This window comes from Pristiophorus japonicus, chromosome 5, assembly GCF_044704955.1.
Source record: "Pristiophorus japonicus isolate sPriJap1 chromosome 5, sPriJap1.hap1, whole genome shotgun sequence".
NCBI classification, from domain to species: Eukaryota; Metazoa; Chordata; class Chondrichthyes; family Pristiophoridae; genus Pristiophorus; species Pristiophorus japonicus.
Genome location: NC_091981.1, coordinates 76,018,017 through 76,036,341, shown reverse-complemented (window position 1 = coordinate 76,036,341; position 18,325 = coordinate 76,018,017). Strand labels below are relative to the sequence as shown.

At 44.6% G+C, this 18,325-nt stretch overlaps 1 protein-coding gene across 6 annotated transcripts in view; it reads right to left on the bottom strand.

Annotated features, from left to right (window-relative positions):
* The window catches only part of ankhb (ANKH inorganic pyrophosphate transport regulator b), a 207,503-nt gene that overhangs the window by 164,049 nt on the left and 25,129 nt on the right, over positions 1-18,325 (bottom strand). For 2 of the 6 annotated variants that reach the window (XM_070880719.1, XM_070880718.1), the window contains exon 2: positions 11,438-11,582. The exons of the other annotated variants lie outside the window; for them this stretch is intronic. The gene's annotated coding sequence lies outside the window, so the exon portion shown is untranslated. The remainder of the gene's footprint in view (positions 1-11,437; positions 11,583-18,325) is intronic. 6 annotated transcript variants of the gene reach the window in all.

Here is an 18,325-nt window from a genome sequence, read left to right as displayed (position 1 = left end):
AGACACAGGGCAGTGTCTACGTGGCTCAAGTATGAGAGGAATATGCTAGTAGAGAAAGTGCATGCGACACAGCCCGGAGCAAATAGGTGAGGGAAGGTTTTTAAAAATGTTTGTGTTTGTTCCGGGATGTAGGTGTCGCTGGCAAGGCCAGCATTTATTGCCCATCCCTAATTACCCTTGAGAAGATGGTGGTGAGTCGCCTTATTGAACCACTGCAGACCTTCTGAAGAAATCCTAGTGTTGTTGGGGAGGGAGTTCCAGGATTTTGACTCAGCGACAATGAAGGAATATCAATATATTTCCAAGTCAGGTTGGTGTGTAACTTGGAGGGGAACTAGCAGGTGATGATGCTCCCATGCACCTGCTGCCCTTGTCCCTCTAGGTGGTAGAGGTCGCGGGTTTGAGAGCTGCAGCTGAAGCCTTGGCGAGCTGCTGCAGTGCATCTTGTAGATGGTACACACTGCAGCCACGGTGTGTTGGTGGTGGAGGGAGTGAATGTTGAAGGTGGTGGCTTTGTCCCGGAAGGTGTTTAACTTCGAGTGTTGTTGCAGCTGCACTCATCCAGGCAAGTGGAGAGTATTCCATCACACTCTTGTGCCACGTGCTAATGTGTATAAGAATAAAAGAATAAAGAGGATGATGCGTGGCTGGAGAGTTGATGCAAGAGGGAGGCCGTTAATTCCCGAGGCATTGGGACTGCTTCTGGGGGAGATGGGACCTGTACAAACCGGATGGGTTGCATCTCAACAGCGCTGGGACCAATATCCTCACGGAGAGTTTTGCTAGTGCTGTTGGGGAGAGTTTGAACTAGCTTGGCAGGGGAATAGGAAGTGGAGAACAAATTCAATACGGAAGGAAATAAAGCTGAAATTGGATAGCAAGAGTTTAAAAAATGAGACAGAGGAAACAAGGGTTTGTAAGTAGCAATCAAGGAGATCTTCCTGTGCTAATTGGTATATACTTCAATGCAAGGAGTATAGCGAAGAAGGTGGATGAGTAAGAGCACAGGTAGACAGTTGGGAGTATGACATTATAGCCATTACAGAGACATGGTTGAAAGAGGGGCAGGTTTTGCAGCTCAATATTCCTGGTTTGAGGATTGTTAGACAAGACAGAAAGGGGGGTAAAAAGGGGGGAGGGATCACGTTATTGATTAAAGAAACTATTACAGTGGTAAGGAGGGATGATATGTTAGAGGGAACAACAAATGAGGCCATATGAATTGAAAAATAAAAATAGGGCAATCACACTGCTGGGCATTTATTATAGATCCCCAAACAGTGGGAGGGAGATAGAGGAGCAAATATGTAGGCAAATTTCTGTGAAGTCCAAAAACCAAAGGGCAGTAATAGTAGGGGATATTAACTATCTTAATATTGATTGGGACAAATATAGTGTGAAGGGTATAGAGGGTGCGAAATTCTTGAACTGGATTCAAGAGAACTTTTTTTAGTCAGTATGTAACAAGTCCAACATGAGAGGGGGCGGTTTTGGATTTAGTTTTGGGGAATGAAGCTAGGCAAGTAGAAGGGGTATTAGTGAGCGAGTACTTGTGTGTCAGTGACCATAATTCAGTCAGATTCAAGTTAGTTATGGATAAGGACAAGGATAGACCAAGAATAAAAGTCACAAATTGGGGAAGCGCTAACTTTGCTAAGTTGAGGAGTAATTTGGCTACAGTGGACTGGAAACAGCTACTTGTGGGTAAATCAGTGTTGGAACAGTGGGAGGCATTCAAGGAGGAGATCCGGAGGGCTCAGGCCAAACATGTGCCATTAAAGAAAAAGGGTGGGAACAAAAAATCTCCAGCCCCCTGGATGTCTAGAGACTTACAGGGGTGGATAAAGAAAAAAAGGGAAGCTTATGTCATATCGACAGCTAAATACTGTAGAGTCTTTGGAGGAAAATTAAAAAGGATCTTAGGAATGCCAAGAACAATTCTTGGCAAGTAAAATGAAGGAAAACCCAAATAAATATATTAAGAGCAAGAGGGTAACTAAAGAAAGGGTAGGGCCTATTAGAGACCATGAGAGTAATCTTTGTGTGGAGGTGGAAGATGTTGTTATGGTTCTTAATGAAAACTTTGCGTCTGTTTTCACAAAGTAGATAAGTCCCCATGCCCGGATGAAATGCATCCCAGGCTATTGAGCGAAGTAAAAGAGGAAATAGCGGAACCGCAAGCATCATTTTCCGATCCTCTTTGAACTTGGGCATGGTGCCGGAGGACTGCTAATGTGGTACCCTTGTTTAAGAAGGGAGAAAGGCACAGGCAGAGTAATTACTGGTCTGTCAGCCTAACCTCAGTGATTGGAAAAAATCCTGAAATACAGGATAAATCTATATTTAGAAAGGCAAGGATTAATCAGGGACAGTCTGCACGGATATGTTAAGGGAAGATCGTGTTTGACTAACCTGATTGAATTTTGCGAGGAGGTAACCAGGAGGGTTGATGAGAGTAGCGCATACAATGTAGTGTCTATGGACTTTAGCAAAGCTTTTGATATGGTCCCACATGGAAAAATGATTAAAGCCCATGGGATCCAAGGTAAAGTGGCAAGTTGGATCCAAAATTGGCTTAGAGTTGAGAAGCAAAGGTTGATGGATGTATGTGTGACTGGAAGGATGTTTCTAGTGGGGTTCTGCAGGACTCAGTACTGGGTCCCTTGCTTTTTGTAGTATACATTAATGATCTAGGTTTGAAAATAGGGAGTACGATTAGGAAGTTTGCAGATGAAACTAAAATTGGTTGTGTGGTTGATAAGGAAGAGGAAAGTCATGAACTGCAGGAGGATATCAATCTACTGGTCAGATGGGTAGAATAGTGGCAAGTTATAAAAGGGGTCGGGGGATCTAGTAAGGAGGAGGAACTGAGGGAAATCCTTATTAGCCGGGAAATTGTGTTGGGGAAATTGATGGGATTGAAGGCCGATAAATCCCCAGGGCCTGATGGACTGCATCCCAGAGTACTTAAGGAGGTGGCCTTGGAAATAGTGGATGCGTTGACAGTCATTTTCCAACATTCCATTGACTCTGGATCAGTTCCTATGGAGTGGAGGGTGGCCAATGTAACCCCACTTTTTAAAAAAGGAGGGAGAGAGAAAACAGGGAATTATAGACCGGTCAGCCTGACATCGGTAGTGGGTAAAATGATGGAATCAATTATTAAGGATGTCATAGCAGTGCATTTGGAAAGAGGTGACATGATAGGTCCAAGTCAGCATGGATTTGTGAAAGGGAAATCATGCTTGACAAATCTTCTGGAATTTTTTGAGGATGTTTCCAGTAGAGTGGATAAGGGAGAACCAGTTGATGTGGTATATTTGGACTTTCAGAAGGCGTTCGACAAGGTCCCACACAAGAGATTGATGTGCAAAGTTAGAGCACATGGGATTGGGGGGTAGTGTACTGACATGGATTGAGAACTGGTTGTCAGACAGGAAGCAAAGAGTAGGAGTAAATGGGTACTTTTCAGAATGGCAGGCAGTGACTAGTGGGGTACCGCAAGGTTCTGTGCTGGGGCCCCAGCTGTTTACACTGTACATTAATGATTTAGATGAGGGGATTAAATGTAGTATCTCCAAATTTGCGGATGACACTAAGTTGGGTGGCAGTGTGAGCTGCGAGGAGGATGCTGTGAGGCTGCAGAGCGACTTGGATAGGTTAGGTGAGTGGGCAAATGCATGGCAGATGAAGTATAATGTGGATAAATGTGAGGTTATCCACTTTGGTGGTAAAAACAGAGAGACAGACTATTATCTGAATGGTGACAGATTAGGAAAAGGAGAGATGCAAAGAGACCTGGGTGTCATGGTACATCAGTCATTGAAGGTTGGCATGCAGGTGCAGCAGGCAGTTAAGAAAGCAAATGGTATGTTGGCCTTCATAGCAAGGGGATTTGAGTACAGGGGCAGGGAGGTGTTGCTACAGTTGTACAGGGCATTGGTGAGGCCACACCTGGAGTATTGTGTACAGTTTTGGTCTCCTAACTTGAGGAAGGACATTCTTGCTATTGAGGGAGTGCAGCGAAGGTTCACCAGACTGATTCCCGGGATGGCGGGACTGACCTATCAAGAAAGACTGGATCAACTGGGCTTGTATTCACTGGAGTTCAGAAGAATGAGAGGGGACCTCATAGAAACATTTAAAATTCTGACAGGGTTAGACAGGTTAGATGCAGGAAGAATGTTCCCAATGTTGGGGAAGTCCAGAACCAGAGGTCACAGTCTAAGGATAAGGGGTAAGCCATTTAGGACCGAGATGCGGAGGAACTTCTTCACCCAGAGAGTGGTGAACCTGTGGAATTCTCTACCACAGAAAGTTGTTGAGGCCAATTCACTAAATATATTCAAAAAGGAGTTAGATGAGGTCCTTACTACTAGGGGGATCAAGGGGTATGGCGAGAAAGCAGGAATGGGGTACTGAAGTTGAATGTTCAGCCATGAACTCATTGAATGGCGGTGCAGGCTAGAAGGGCCGAATGGCCTACTCCTGCACCTATTTTCTATGTTTCTATGTAAGTGGAATTTAATTCGGAGAAGTAAGTGTGAGGTAATGCATTTGGGAAGGGCTAATAAGGAAACATAGAAACATAGAAATTTACAGCGCAGAAGGAGGCCATTTCGGCCCATCTTGTCCGCACCGGCCGACAAAGAGTCGCACGGCCCTCGGTCAGCAGCCCTGAAGGTTACATAAAAACCTATGAAGAATGAACAATGGTAGAAAGGTAAAGAGCACGCAGCCCAACCAGTCTGCCCCACACAACTGCGACACCCCTTGCACTAAAATAGTCTATATTCCACCCCAACCGGAGCCATGTGATGTCCTGGGAGGCAAAAAAAACAGATAAAAGCCCAGGCCAAATGGGGGAAAAAAAAAAATCTGGGAAATTTCCTCTCCGACCCATCCAGGCGATCGAAACTAGTCCAGAAGATCCCCCTGGCTGTATTCAATTCCAAGCAGAACTTACCATCGTATCTATGCTAGCCAACAAGAGGTTATCCAGTCTAATCTCAATTACCAGTTCTAGGTCTGTAACCCTGCCGGTTACGGCACTTTAAGTGCCCATCTCTTAAAAGTGGTGAGGGTTTCTGCATCCACCACTCTTCCAGGCAGTGAGTTCCAGATCCCCACAACCCTCTGCGTGAAGAAGCCCCCCATCAAATCCCATCTCAACCTTCCAGCAACCACCTTAAAACTATGCCTCCTCATAATTGACCTCTCCACCAATCCAATTGGCCCTTACTATCCACTATGTCCAGGCCCCTCATAATTTTGTACACCTCAATGAGGTCTCCTCTCATCCACCTCTGATCCAATGAGAACAAACCCAGTCCATCCAATCTGTCCTCATAGCTAAGATTTTCCATTCCAGACAGCATCCAAGTAAATCTCCTCTGCACCCTCTCCAGTGCAATCACGTCCTTCCTATAATACGGTGACCAGAACCTACATGCAGTACTACATGCAGCCTAGCCAGAGTATTATACAATTTAAGCATAACCTCCCTGCTCTTGTATTCTATGTCTCAACCAATAAAAGCAAGCAATCCGTATGCCTTCTTAATTACCTAATCCACCTGGCCTGCAACTTAAAAATTCCGTGCTGACTGTCCCCAATTAATCCTTGCCATTTCAAATGTAGATTTATCTTGTCTTTCAGGATTTTTCCCAACAACTTTCCCACCACTGAGGTTAGGCTGTCAATCCTGTAATTACTCAGCCTATCCCTTTCTCTCTTCTTAAACAAGGGTACCACATTAGCAGCCCTCCGGCACCATGCCCAAATCCAAAGAGGACTGGAAAATGATGGTCAAGGCCTCTATTTCCCTCTTTTACTTCGCTTAATAGCCTGGGATGCATTTCATCCGTGCCTGGGGACTTATCAACTTTCAAAGCTGCTCAACCTCTTAATACCTGTTCTCTCTCTATTATTATTTCATCCAGAATTTCACACTCCTCCTCGATAGCAGTATCTGCTTTGCCCCTTTCCTTTGTGAAAACAGATGTAAAGTATTCAGTAACAACCATACCAACACGCCTCCACACACAGATTACCCTCATGGTCTCTAATGGGCCCTACTCTTTTAGTTACCTTCTTGCTCTTAATCTATTTATAGAACATCTTTGGGTTTTTCTTCATTTTACGAGCCAAGAACTTTTCATGCTCTCTATTAGCATTCCTAATATCCTTTTTAATTTTACCTCTGAACTCTCTATATTCCGCAAAAGATTCTACAGTATTTAGCCGTCGGTATATGACATAAGCTTCCCTTTTTTTCTTTATCCTCCCCGTAAGTCCCGAGAAATCCAGAGGGCTCGAGAATTGTTATTCCCACCCTTTTTCTTTAAGGGCACATGTTTGGCCTGAGCCTTCCGGATCTCCTCCTTGAATGTCTCCCACTGTTCCAACACTGATTTACCCACAAGTAGCTGTTTCCAGTCCACTGTGGTCAAATCACTCCTCAACTTAGCAAAGTTAGCTTTTCCCCAATTTGTGACTTTTATTGCAGGCCTATCCTTGTCCTTATCCATAACTAACTTGAATCTGACTGAATTATGGTCACTGACACCCAAGTGCTCTCCCACTAATACCCCTTCAACCTGCCCTGCTTCATTCCCCAAAACTAAATCCAAAACTGCCCCCTCGTGTTGGGATTGTTGCATACTGACTAAAAAAGTTCTCTTGAATGCATTTTAAGAATTCCGCACCCTCTATACCCTTCACACTATATTTGTCTCAATCAATATTAGGATAGATAAAATCCCCTATTATTACTACCCTATGTTTTTTGGACTTCACAGCAATTTGCCTACCTATTTGCTCCTCTATCTCCCTCCCTGTTTGGGGGTCTATAATACATGCCCAGCAGTGAGATTGCCCCTTTTTTATTTTTCAATTCGACCCATATGGCCTCTTGATGATCCCTCTAAGATATCATCCCTCCTCACCGCTGTAATAGTTTCTTTAATCAATAATGTGACCACCTCCCCCCCCTTTTACCCCCCTGACTAAAAATCCTCAAACCAGGAATATTGATCTGCCAAACCTGCCCCTCTTTCAGCCATGTCTCTGTAATGGCTATGATGTCATAATCCCAAGTGTCTACCTGTGCTCTTAGCTCATCCGCTTTATTCGCTATACTCCTTGCATTAAAGTATATACCATTTAGTACAGGAAGACCTCCTTGATTACTACTTACCGACCCTTGTTTCCTCTGTCTTACAGATTCACTTTCTAATTGCTTGCTATTCAATTTCTGCTTTATTTCCTTCCCTATTGAATCTATTCTCAGGTTCTCATCCCCCTGCCAAGCTAGTTTAAACTCTCCCCAACAGCACTACCAAAACTCCCCGCAAGGATGTTGGTCCCGGCGCTGTTGAGGTGCAACCCGTCCGGTTAGTACAGGTCCCATCTCCCCCAGAAGCGGTCCCAATGCCTCAGGAATTTAAAGCCCTCCCTTCTACACCAACTCTCCAGCCATGTGTTCATCCTCTCTATCCTTCTATTCTTGTACTTATTAGCACGTGGCACCAGTAGTAACCCAGAGATTACCACCTTTGAGGTCTTGCCCTTGAATTTTCTTCCTAGTTCCCTAAATTCTGCCTGTAGGACTCATCACTCTTTCTACTTATGTATTTGGTCCTGATATGAACCACGGCCTCTAGCTGTTTACCCTCACCAGGGAGACACCATACCATTCTGGAGTCACACCTGCGGCCACAGAAACACCTGTCTGTTCCCCTAACTATAGAATCCCCCATCGCTAGAACTCTTTTAATCTTCGTCCCTCTCCCATGCAGCTGAGCCACCCGTGGTGCTCTGGCTGCACTCCCCAGAGACACCAACGCCCTCACCAGTGTGCAAAAGAGAATATCGGTTGGAAAGCGAGATGAACTCAGCAGGGGGACTCCTGCACTACCTGCCTAGCATTCTCCCTCCATCTGGTGTTCACCCACTTCCCCTCTGCCTGCATGCTTTTAAGCTGCAGGGCGCTAACCACGTAGCTCTCAGCCTCACGGATGCACCGTATTTCCCCCAGCCGCCGCTCAAGCTCCGAAACGCGGAGCTCGAATAGTTGAAGCTGGAGACACCTCCTGCATACATGGGTGTCTCAGCCGTGCGAAGCGTCCAGGACTTCCCACAAGTTGCCAGATGTGCACTCCACAGGACTGAGCTCCGCTGCCATCCCTCTAATTAGACTTATCCAATTAAAAATCGAATAAAAACAAAAAGAAAGGGTATACACATTAAACAGTAGGCCACTTAATAGTGTAAATGAACAAAGGGACCTTGGAGTGCTAATCCACAGATCCCTGAAAGTAGCAGGCCAGGTAGATAAGGTGGTTAAGAAGGCATACGGAATGCTTGCCTTTATTGGCCAAGGCACAGAATACAAGAGCAGGGAGTTTATGCTTAAATTATATAATACTCTGGTTAGACCACAGCTGGAGTATTGTGTGCAGTTCCGGTCGCCATACTATAGGAAGGCCGTGATTGCACTAGAGGGTTCAGAGGAGATTTACTAAGATGCTGTCTAGAATGGAGAATCTTAGCTATAAGGACAGATTGGATAAGCTGAGTTTGTTCTCATTGGAACAGAGGAGGTTAAGAGGCGACCTCATTGAGGTGTACAAAACTTTGAGGGGCCTGGACATAGTGGATAGTAAGGGCCTATTTCCCTTGGTGGAGGGGGCTATTACGAGGGGGCATAGTTTTAAGGTTGTTCGTGGAAGGTTTAGAGGGGATTTGAGGGGAGCCTTCTTCACGCAGAGGGTTGCGAGAGTCTGGAACTCACTGCTTGGAAAGGTGGTGGATGCAGAAACCCTCACCACATTTAAAAGGTGGTTGGATGAGCACTTGAAGTGTTGCAACCTGCAGGGTTACAGACCGAGAACTGGCAAGTGGAATTAGACTGGATAACCTCTTGTTGGCTGGCGCAGACACGATGGCAAGTACTGCAAGGAATCGAATATGGCCAGAATAGATCTCCTGGACTAGTTTCGATCACCTGGATGGGTCGGAGAGGAATTTTCCTAGATTGTTTTCTGCAATTGGCCTGGAATTTTTTTTTTTGCCTCTCCCAGGAGATCACATGGCTCCTGTTGGGGTGGAGTGTAGAAGATTGCGGGGCAGGGGATGCCGCAGTTGGGCGGACTGGTTGGGCCAGATGCTCTTTACCTTTCCGCCATTGTTCATTGTTTTATATGCAAACTTCAGGGCTACTGACCGAGGGCCTTGTGGTTCTTTGGCAGCCGGTGTGTACACGATGGGCCAAAATGGCCTCCTTCTGCGCTGTAGATTTCTATGTTTTTGCAAACGTGGTTATCCGGGGTCTCAATGCTCTCCACAAACTCCTACATGCTGCACTGTCATCCCTATATGACCTTGTTCTATTTAATTAAATGTAATTAAATTTGTATTTAAGTAACTTAGTTTATAGTTTAGTTCCTCGACTTCTTAACTGATCTGGATTAAGTAATCGGTAATGAAATTAAATATTTACCTGTAACTCAAAGCAGTACAAATAATGTGTAAAAAGCTCTTCCCAAATGTACACTAAGACAAACAACAATCAACAGTGTGGCTAAAGCCTTTAACACATTCCTTGGCAATTGTTATTTTATATTTTTATATTGTCTGGCATTTTCATTTGAAAACTATGTGAAAGTGGTTATTTCAGAGTGGAAGTGTGTACGGTTCGAAAATCCACAGCCGCATTTTCTTTTGGAACACCCCAAGGACAAGAAAACTAATATGGGATCGTCCTATACATTTTAAATGAACATTTTTGGCCAAGTAAAATCCTCAGACCAGGCAGGCTGGGAAACGTGTGGGCAGATACAGACATTGTGGAGTCTGGCTCACAAGCGAGACAGAGGCACTGGCCAATGCGGGAAAAGTGCATTCTGGCAGGCCAATCAGGGTCGAGTCGGACCTGAAAAGGGGAAACCCTCAAACAATGGGGACTACCCGGCCCAGTTGGAAAATATGACTCGCCCCTAATCAAATTATGAATGTGGACCATCATCTACCTGATTAATATGGACAGTGGACAATAGTCCTGAGATCACTGCGGTGATGGCCCTAATGGGAGGCCCAAACCGATTGACTCCCAGGACTGTTACAAAGGACCAGCAGACTTGAGGCACCAATGTGCACTGAAACAATACCCCTGTCCTCATACCTACCTGTACCTGTGACAACTTCTGATTAAATATTCAAAGCTATCTCCCCGCCCAAACTTACACAATGGACCACCAACTGAGTTTGGGTGCGAAAAGGCCAGAACTAAGTTGGATACAAATATAGGAGCTACGGAACCACCGAAGTAAAGGGGAGAAGCAGCTGGAGCAGTAGGAGAAGGAGTCGAGGAGCAGTAACAGTCACAGAGAGACAGAAACCGAGAGAGAACGGAGACGGACTGTTACCGGCTGGGAAACCTACCATCGAACGGGCCCTGGACTCGACTTGTGTGCAGAATATACAACCCAACTACCGAGAGGCCCAACATCGTCTCAAGAAGCCGAGCCGCACACCGAACAATGCCCCGAGGCCAACCAGCTGAAGAACCGGAGACCGAACTGGGAGAGGCAACATTCACTCCAGCTACCCCGTAAACCAACCATCCTAAGGCTAAAAAAATAACTGTTAAAAGGGATCGTAAGTATTATCCTGGGGTTTCTTTTCCCAACTGTCAGCCTCAGTCAGTCAGGTAAAAAGGGGGGTGGAGGTGGTGTTGGAAATGTCTTGTAAAGATAAAATTGTGTAAGGTTTTCGGTGTGCCCGTTTCTTCCCATAGATTTTCATAGTTTATAAGTGTGTGTCAGATATGTGTTTTGATGAAGTTTGACCTTGTTGGAAACTTACTGTGGTTAATAAATTGGACTTACACGTTTTTTTCGTTCCAAGGACCACTTGTCTGAGTGTTTTGTTTTCCCTTGTGGAAGCTCATAATCCACCAAAATTCTGAGGTTAGAACCAGATAGGGATGCTGGGGGGTTCGAAACCGCCAGTTTAGTGGTCAGCGAGGCATAAGCTGCTGGACCGTCCCCTAGAAGGGACAGAGAGGCCCAATACACCAACAGCCACCAAAGACCCCCGTAGCAAAAACTCCCTACAAGTGTGACACCGAATGATCTTCACAGAAAAGGTATTGTACTAGTTTCTGGTGCCTTTATTGCAGATATACTGCAAATTAGGGAATTTCCAGTGCTACAAGAATCTTTTCTGTCAATTGCCATATTTAGCTTATATTGAAGGGGGAATAATGAGTGTATTGAACATTTAAAATACATTTACAAGGTCTTTCTTACAAATGATTAAAAGGCTGCCAAGGTTTCCAGATTTTTCCAATAAAAAGTGATCCACTTCAACTCCATAATAGTGAATGACCGTAGGATTTCCAATCAAAGTTCACATATAAATGCCGGAAACTTACCAGCCCTGCGTGTGCAGGTTTGGATGCGGGTCCACTGTCAAATGGCCATGATTGAGCGGGGCGGAATCCCGCTCTGAATCCACCTCCTGGTCAGTTTCCAAATTGCAGAGTCTACTACGATTCACAGACCCAAAGCGGTGAGGTACTTTAAAAAGATATTTTAAAAGAATTTTACAAGGTACTTAGCATTTTTCCAACTTTTTCAGGAGCTTCCTGTCGCTTGGGCTTCACGTCAGGCAAGTGTGTTGGGTTGTCAATGACTCTCCATTGCTTTGACAAGTTGACAGCTGCAGAAGTGGTATAAAAGCTACCATTTCACAGCTGTTCACTTTCCAAACTCAGAAGCTGAATCCATCTGAATTTTGAGCTGTACGCAGATTGGAAGTGTTTGCAGTGAACTCTCTATCCAGTGCCAGCTCACTGGAGCAATCTCTATCATTGACAGATCACTTTTGTCATCTCAACTCCAACTGCCATCAGCCCATGAAAATATCTCATCGTGGTCCTCAGAATCCCACCACAATCAGCCTCAACACCAACATCACTAAACACACCAGTATCAGCAACATCACCAACCTTCTGCACAATCAACTGCACACGACACAGAGCATCAGCACCCGACCACATTGCTGCTCGGGATGGCCTCAACATGGCCAGATTTACTTCACTTAATGCTGTACACCCTGGGTGCCACATGATGCTGCAGGTTGGTACCACCCCACACCAGCACCATAAAGCATCCCTGCAATGCCCAAGCCATTCCTTTCACTCATCATCATTGCAGGGGGTACCCTTATGTCTCACCATTCACTATAACTCACTAAGTCACTTCCAAAGGTTCACACAAATCTGTCCAAGAACGCCATGTTCAAATGTCAATGTTTGACACCACATTAGCAGAAACTCTACATGAACATTGGCTAAAAGTGCCTACGCTTGTGTGTTATTAGTTGCTATGATTGGACAAGGATAAGGGCGAGTGTGAGGGGTAGCTAGTGAGATGGGGATGGGATTATGTAGATAGAGAGAGCGAGATGGGTGAAGGTGCAAAGTAAGTTGGTATGAGTAATGATGTGCAGCAGTAGGGTAGGGAAGGATGACGGGATGCAAGAACATAAGAACACAAGAAATAGGAGCAGGAGTAGGCCAATTGACCCCTCGAGCCTGCTCCACCATTTAATATCATGGCTGATCTGATCATGGACTCAGCTTCACTTCCCTGCCCACTCCCCATAACCCTTTATTCCCTTATCACTCAAAAATCTGTCTATCTCCACCTTAAATATATTCAATGACCCAGCCTCCAAAGCTCTCTGGGCAGAGAATTCCACAGATTTACAACCCTCAGAAGAAACTCCTTCTCATCTCTGTTTTAAATGCGGCCCTTAATCTAACACTATGCCTTACAAGTGGAAATATCCTCTCTGCATTCACCTTGTCGAGCCCCCTCATTATCTTATATGTTTTGATAAGATCACCTCTCATTCTTCTCAACTCCAATGTGTATAGGCCCAACCTATCTTCATAAGTCAATCACCTCATCTCCAGAATCAACCTAGTGAACCTTCTCTGAACAGCCTCCAATGCAAGTATATCCTTCCTTAAATAAGGAGACCAAAACTGCACACAATAGTCCAGGTGTGGCCTCACCAATACCATGTACAGTTGTAGCAGGACATCTCTGCTTTTACACTATCCCCCTTGCAATAAAAGCCAACATTCAATTTGCCTTCCTGATTACTTGTACCTGCACACTAACTTCTTGTGTTTCATGCACAAGGACTCCCAGGTCCCTCTATACTGCAGCACAGTATTTTCTCCATTTATATTATAATTTGCTTTTCTATTTTTTCTGCCAAAGTCGATAACCTCACATTTCCCACATTCTACTCCATCTGCCAAATTAGCCTCTATATCCCTTGGCAGATTTTGTGTCTCCTCCTCACAATTTGCTTTCACACCCATCTTTGTATCATTAGCAAACTTGGCTACATTATACTCGGTCCCTTCATCCAAGTCATTAATATAGATTGTAAATAGTTGAGGCCCCAACACAGATCCCTGTGACACCCCACTAGTTACAGTTTGCCAACTGGAAAATGACCCGTTTATCCAGACTCTCTGTTTTATGTTAGTTAGCCAATCCTCTATCCATGCTAATATATTACCCCCAATTCTGTGAACTTTTATCTCGTGGATAACTTTTTATGTGGCACCTTATCGAATGCCTTCTGGAAATTCAAATACACCACATCTACTGGTTCCCCTTTATCCACCCTGCTCATTACATCTTCAAAGAACGCCAACAAATGTGTCAAACATGATTTCCCTTTCATAAAACCATGCTGAATCTGCTTGATTGAATTATGCTTTTCCAAATGTCCTGTTACTGCTTCCTTAATACTGGACTCGAGCATTTTCCCAACTTATAGTTTCCTACTTTCTTAACCGATAAGGGAATAAGGGTTATGGGGAGCGGGCAGAGAAGTGGACCTGAGTCCATGATCCGATCAGCCATGATCGTTTAAATGGCAGAGCAGGCTCGAGGGGCCATATGGCCTATTCCTATTTCTTAAGTTCTTATGTTATGTTCTGTCTGCCTCCTTTTAAAAAAAAAAAATAGGGGGTTACATTTTCAGTTTTCTAATCTGCTGGGACCTCCCCAGAATCCAGGGAATTTTGGTAGATTACAACCAATGCATCCACTATCTCTGCTGCCACTTTTTTAGGATCCTAGGATGCAAGCCATCAGGTCCAGGAGACTTGTCCGCCTTTAGTCCCATTATTTTACCGAGTACTACTTCTTTAGTGATAATGATTGTATTAAGTTCCTCCCTCCCTTTAGCCCCTTGATTATCCACTATTGGGACGTTTTTAGTGTTTTCAACTGTGAAGACCGATACAAAATATTTGTTCAAAGTCTCTGCCATTTCCCTGTCCCCCAGTCTCATCCTCTAAGGGACCAACTTTAGCCACTCTTCCTTTTTATATAAGTGTAGAAACTCTTATCTGTTTTTATATTTCGTGCTAGTTTACTTTCATAATCTATCTTCCTTCGTTATATTTTTTTTAAGTCGTTCTTTGCTGGCCTCCCACTAGTCTTGGCCACATTGTATGCCCTTGTTTTCAATTTGATACCATCCCTTATTTCCTAAGTAAGCTACGGAGGGTTATCCGTTCTCTTAGTCTTTCCTTCTCAAGGCATATATTTTTGTTGAGTTATGAAATATCTCCTTAAATATCTGCTGCTGCTCATCAACTGTCCCACACTTTAATCTATTTTCTCAGTCCAGTTTAGCCAACTCGTGCCTTCATACCTTTGTAGTCTTTATTTAAGCTTAGGACACTGGATTGAAATCCAACTTTCTCACCCTCCAACTGAATATGAAATTCAATCAAGTTATGGTCACTCATTCCTAGAGGATCTTTTACTAGGAGATCGTTTATTAATCCCATCTCATTACACAGTACCAGATCTAAGACAGCCTGCTCCCTGGTTGGTTCCACAACGTACTGTTCAAGGAAATTATCCCGGATATATTGTATGAACTCCTCTTCAAGGTTGCCCTGGCCAATTTGATTTGTCCAATCAATATGAAGATTAAAATCGCCCATGATTATTGCCATTCCTTTTTTTACAAGCCTCCATTATTTCTTGATTTATCCTCCGTCCAACAATGTAGCTACTGTTCAGTGACCTTTTCCCCTTATTATTCCTGATCTCCACCCAAACTGATTCAACATCTTGATCCTCTGAGCCAATATCGTCTCTCACTAACGCACTGATCTCATCCTTTATTAACAGAACTACCTCACCCCCTTTTCCCTTCTGTCTGTCATTCCAAATTATCAAATACCCCTGAATATTTAGTTCCCAGCCTTGGTCACCTTGCAACCGCGTCTGTCATGGCTATCAGACCACACCCATTTGTACCGTCAACTCAGCTATTTTGTTATGAATGCTGCGTGCATTAAGGTAAAGAGCTTTAAATTTGTTATTTTTACTATTTTTTCCTGCTTTGACCCCACTTTCTGATTCACCTTTATGTTTATACATTCTGTCCCTTCCCGTCATGCTCTGGTTTTCATTTCCCCCAGTGCTATCCTACTCTATTGCCTTCTCTTTATTCTTTCACTTTTAAAATTTTCGCTCACCTGAACCCTCCCCACTAATTAGTTTAAAGCCCCCTCTTCAACACCTAGTTATTTGATTCACCAGGACCCTAGTCCCAGCACGGTCTAAGTGGAGCCCATCCCCACAGAACAGCTTCCTCTTACCCCAGTACTGGTGCCAGTGTCCAACAAACTAAAACCCATTTCTCCCACACCAGTCTTTGAACCACATGTTTAACTCTCTGATGAGTGGCACAAAAGGATGAGGTTGAGTGTGGCTTTGCAGTAACATTTTGCGGTCTAGAGATCATTGAAAGGTTTGCGCCACTGCAGCCAGATCCTCCTGACAACATCCCTGCTTGTGCCCTCCTGTGCGATGTGCAACCAGGCTGCGTTGGTGTCCTGGGGAGGTCTCTTCCGTCCATTGGAAGGGAAAAGAACCTCCCTGCATGCTGTGACTCCCTCCATGGGAGAGCCGAGGTGCAGCCGTACACATTTGTGCAGTGCTCGTCAGTGTTTTCAGTACCTCAATGCTGCAGAACGCTGACAGAACAACTGTCAAAATGAATGCGGACATGGTCCCTTTAGGGGAACCGGCTGATGACATGTCATCAAATGACATCATCAGACCTGCTTCCTGTTAATTGGCCAGGAACCTCGCAGGGCGGGCTTAACAAGCCCCATCAATGGAAGATTCTCCACAGTGCGGGCTGGAGCCAGGAGCGGGGTCGCCATCTGCCACCCCGGACATGCCACAGTTGGCAAGATCACAGCCAAAGAATCGCAAAATTGTGAGCTATTGGAGGGCAGTTAGCACCCATCGAACAGTACCCCAGCAGGAATAGTACATTCATGTGGAGAAGAATGAGAGAATGGGGGAATTTTAAATAAACGGATACAAATTTAAGTTAATATCCAAGGGGATAAAATAAACTAAGTAGGGATATTTAAAGGGATCTGAAATGTTATTAAATGAGAATAATACATAAATATTAAAGAAATAATAAAGAAGTGTCCTGGATGACCAAGTGGCTCTGGCTGCTCGAGCTCAGATTTTCGACAGGGCGTATGGGAGGCTGAGAATATCCTGGATCTTACAATTCAGGAGGTGGTCACCTCACACCCACAAAAAGCTCAGGACAGTAAATGGGTGGTCATTCAGCAGGAATCCTCCAGGACTGTGGCACTCACTATTGGTTTTCAGTATTGAATACCAATGAGGGCGACAACACCTTAAAAGGAGTGAAGGGCTAGAAGTTAAGCTACAGCTATACAAAGCCCTGGTTAGACCACACCTGGAGTACGGTGAGTAATTCTGGGCACCACTCTTAGAAAGGATATATTGACCTTGGAGGGAATGCAGCATAGGTTTACCAGAATGATAACCGGACTTCAAGGGTTAAATTAAGCAGAGGGTAAAAGATTTGATTGAAGTTTTCAAGATATTAAGGGGAATAGATAGGGTAGATAGAGAGAAACTATTTCCACTGGTTGGGGAGTCTAGGACTAGGGGGCATAGTCTAAAAATTAGAGCCTGTCCTTTCAGCAATGAAATTAGGAAACACTTCTACACATCAATGGTGGTAGAAGTTTGGAACTCTTTTCCACAAGCAGCAATTGATGTTAAATTGTTAATTTTACATCGGAGATTGATGGATTTTTGTTAACCAAAGGTATTAAGGGACATGGGGCAAAATTGCAGCTCCTAACGCCCATATCCTAACTTACACCACATTCCGTTCAGCCATTACACCTGTGCTCCCATTAATTGCGGAACAGGCTCAAGGGGCTAAATGGCCTTCTCCTGTTCCTATGTTCCAGTCTGGAGCATGGCACTGTGGAGCAAAAGAATGCACAGGGGGAGACGTGAGCACTGCATTGTGAGTTGCCTCCCTGCTACCACGGTAAAGGATATCACTGAGCAGCTTCAGAACATTGAAGGTCACATGCCTGTGAGCATATATGTTGACGACACCCAGCTCTACCTCATCACCACCTCTCTTGACTGTCTCTAAATTGTCCGACTGCTTGTCCGACATCCAGTCCTGGATCCGCAGGAATTTCATCCAACTCAATATTGGGACAACCAAAGGCATTGGGGCCATCGCCTGACTCTACCCCTGCCGAAGCTCATCTGTTGCTGAAACCCTCATCCAGGCTTTTGTTACCTCTAGACTATTCCAATACACAACTGGCAGGCTTCCCATCTTCCACCCTCCATAAACAAGAGCTCATCCATAACTCTTCTGCCTGTATCCTAACTTACACCAAGTCCTGTTCAGCTATTACATCTGTGCTCGTTGATCTACATTGGCTCCTGGTTAAGCAATGCTCCAATTTTAAAATTCTCATTCTTGTTTTCAAATCCTTCCATGGCCTCCTCCAGCCCCGCAACCCTCAGATCTCTGCACTCCTCCAATTCTGACATCATGTGCATCCCCGATTTTAATCATTCCACTATTGCTGGGCGTGTCTTCAGCTGCCGAGGCCTGAAGCTCTGGAATTCCCTTCCTAAACCTCTCTTTCTTTAAGACCGTTCCTTTAAACCTACTTTATGGCCCGACTCTGTCCTTGACCCGTGCTGTCCTTCGCTGTCTTTGTCCTTTTCCACCGTATTTGCCGTTTTCCACCATCTCCATCCTGTTTTCTGCTCCGCAATTTTGTGCCTCTTCTTGTCCCAGAGAGCAAGGCTCAGCAGTGGAGATGAAGCTGAAAGGAGCGGCACTGATGGAGAAACAATGTTAGCAGGAAGACTCTCTATGGGAGATTATGTAT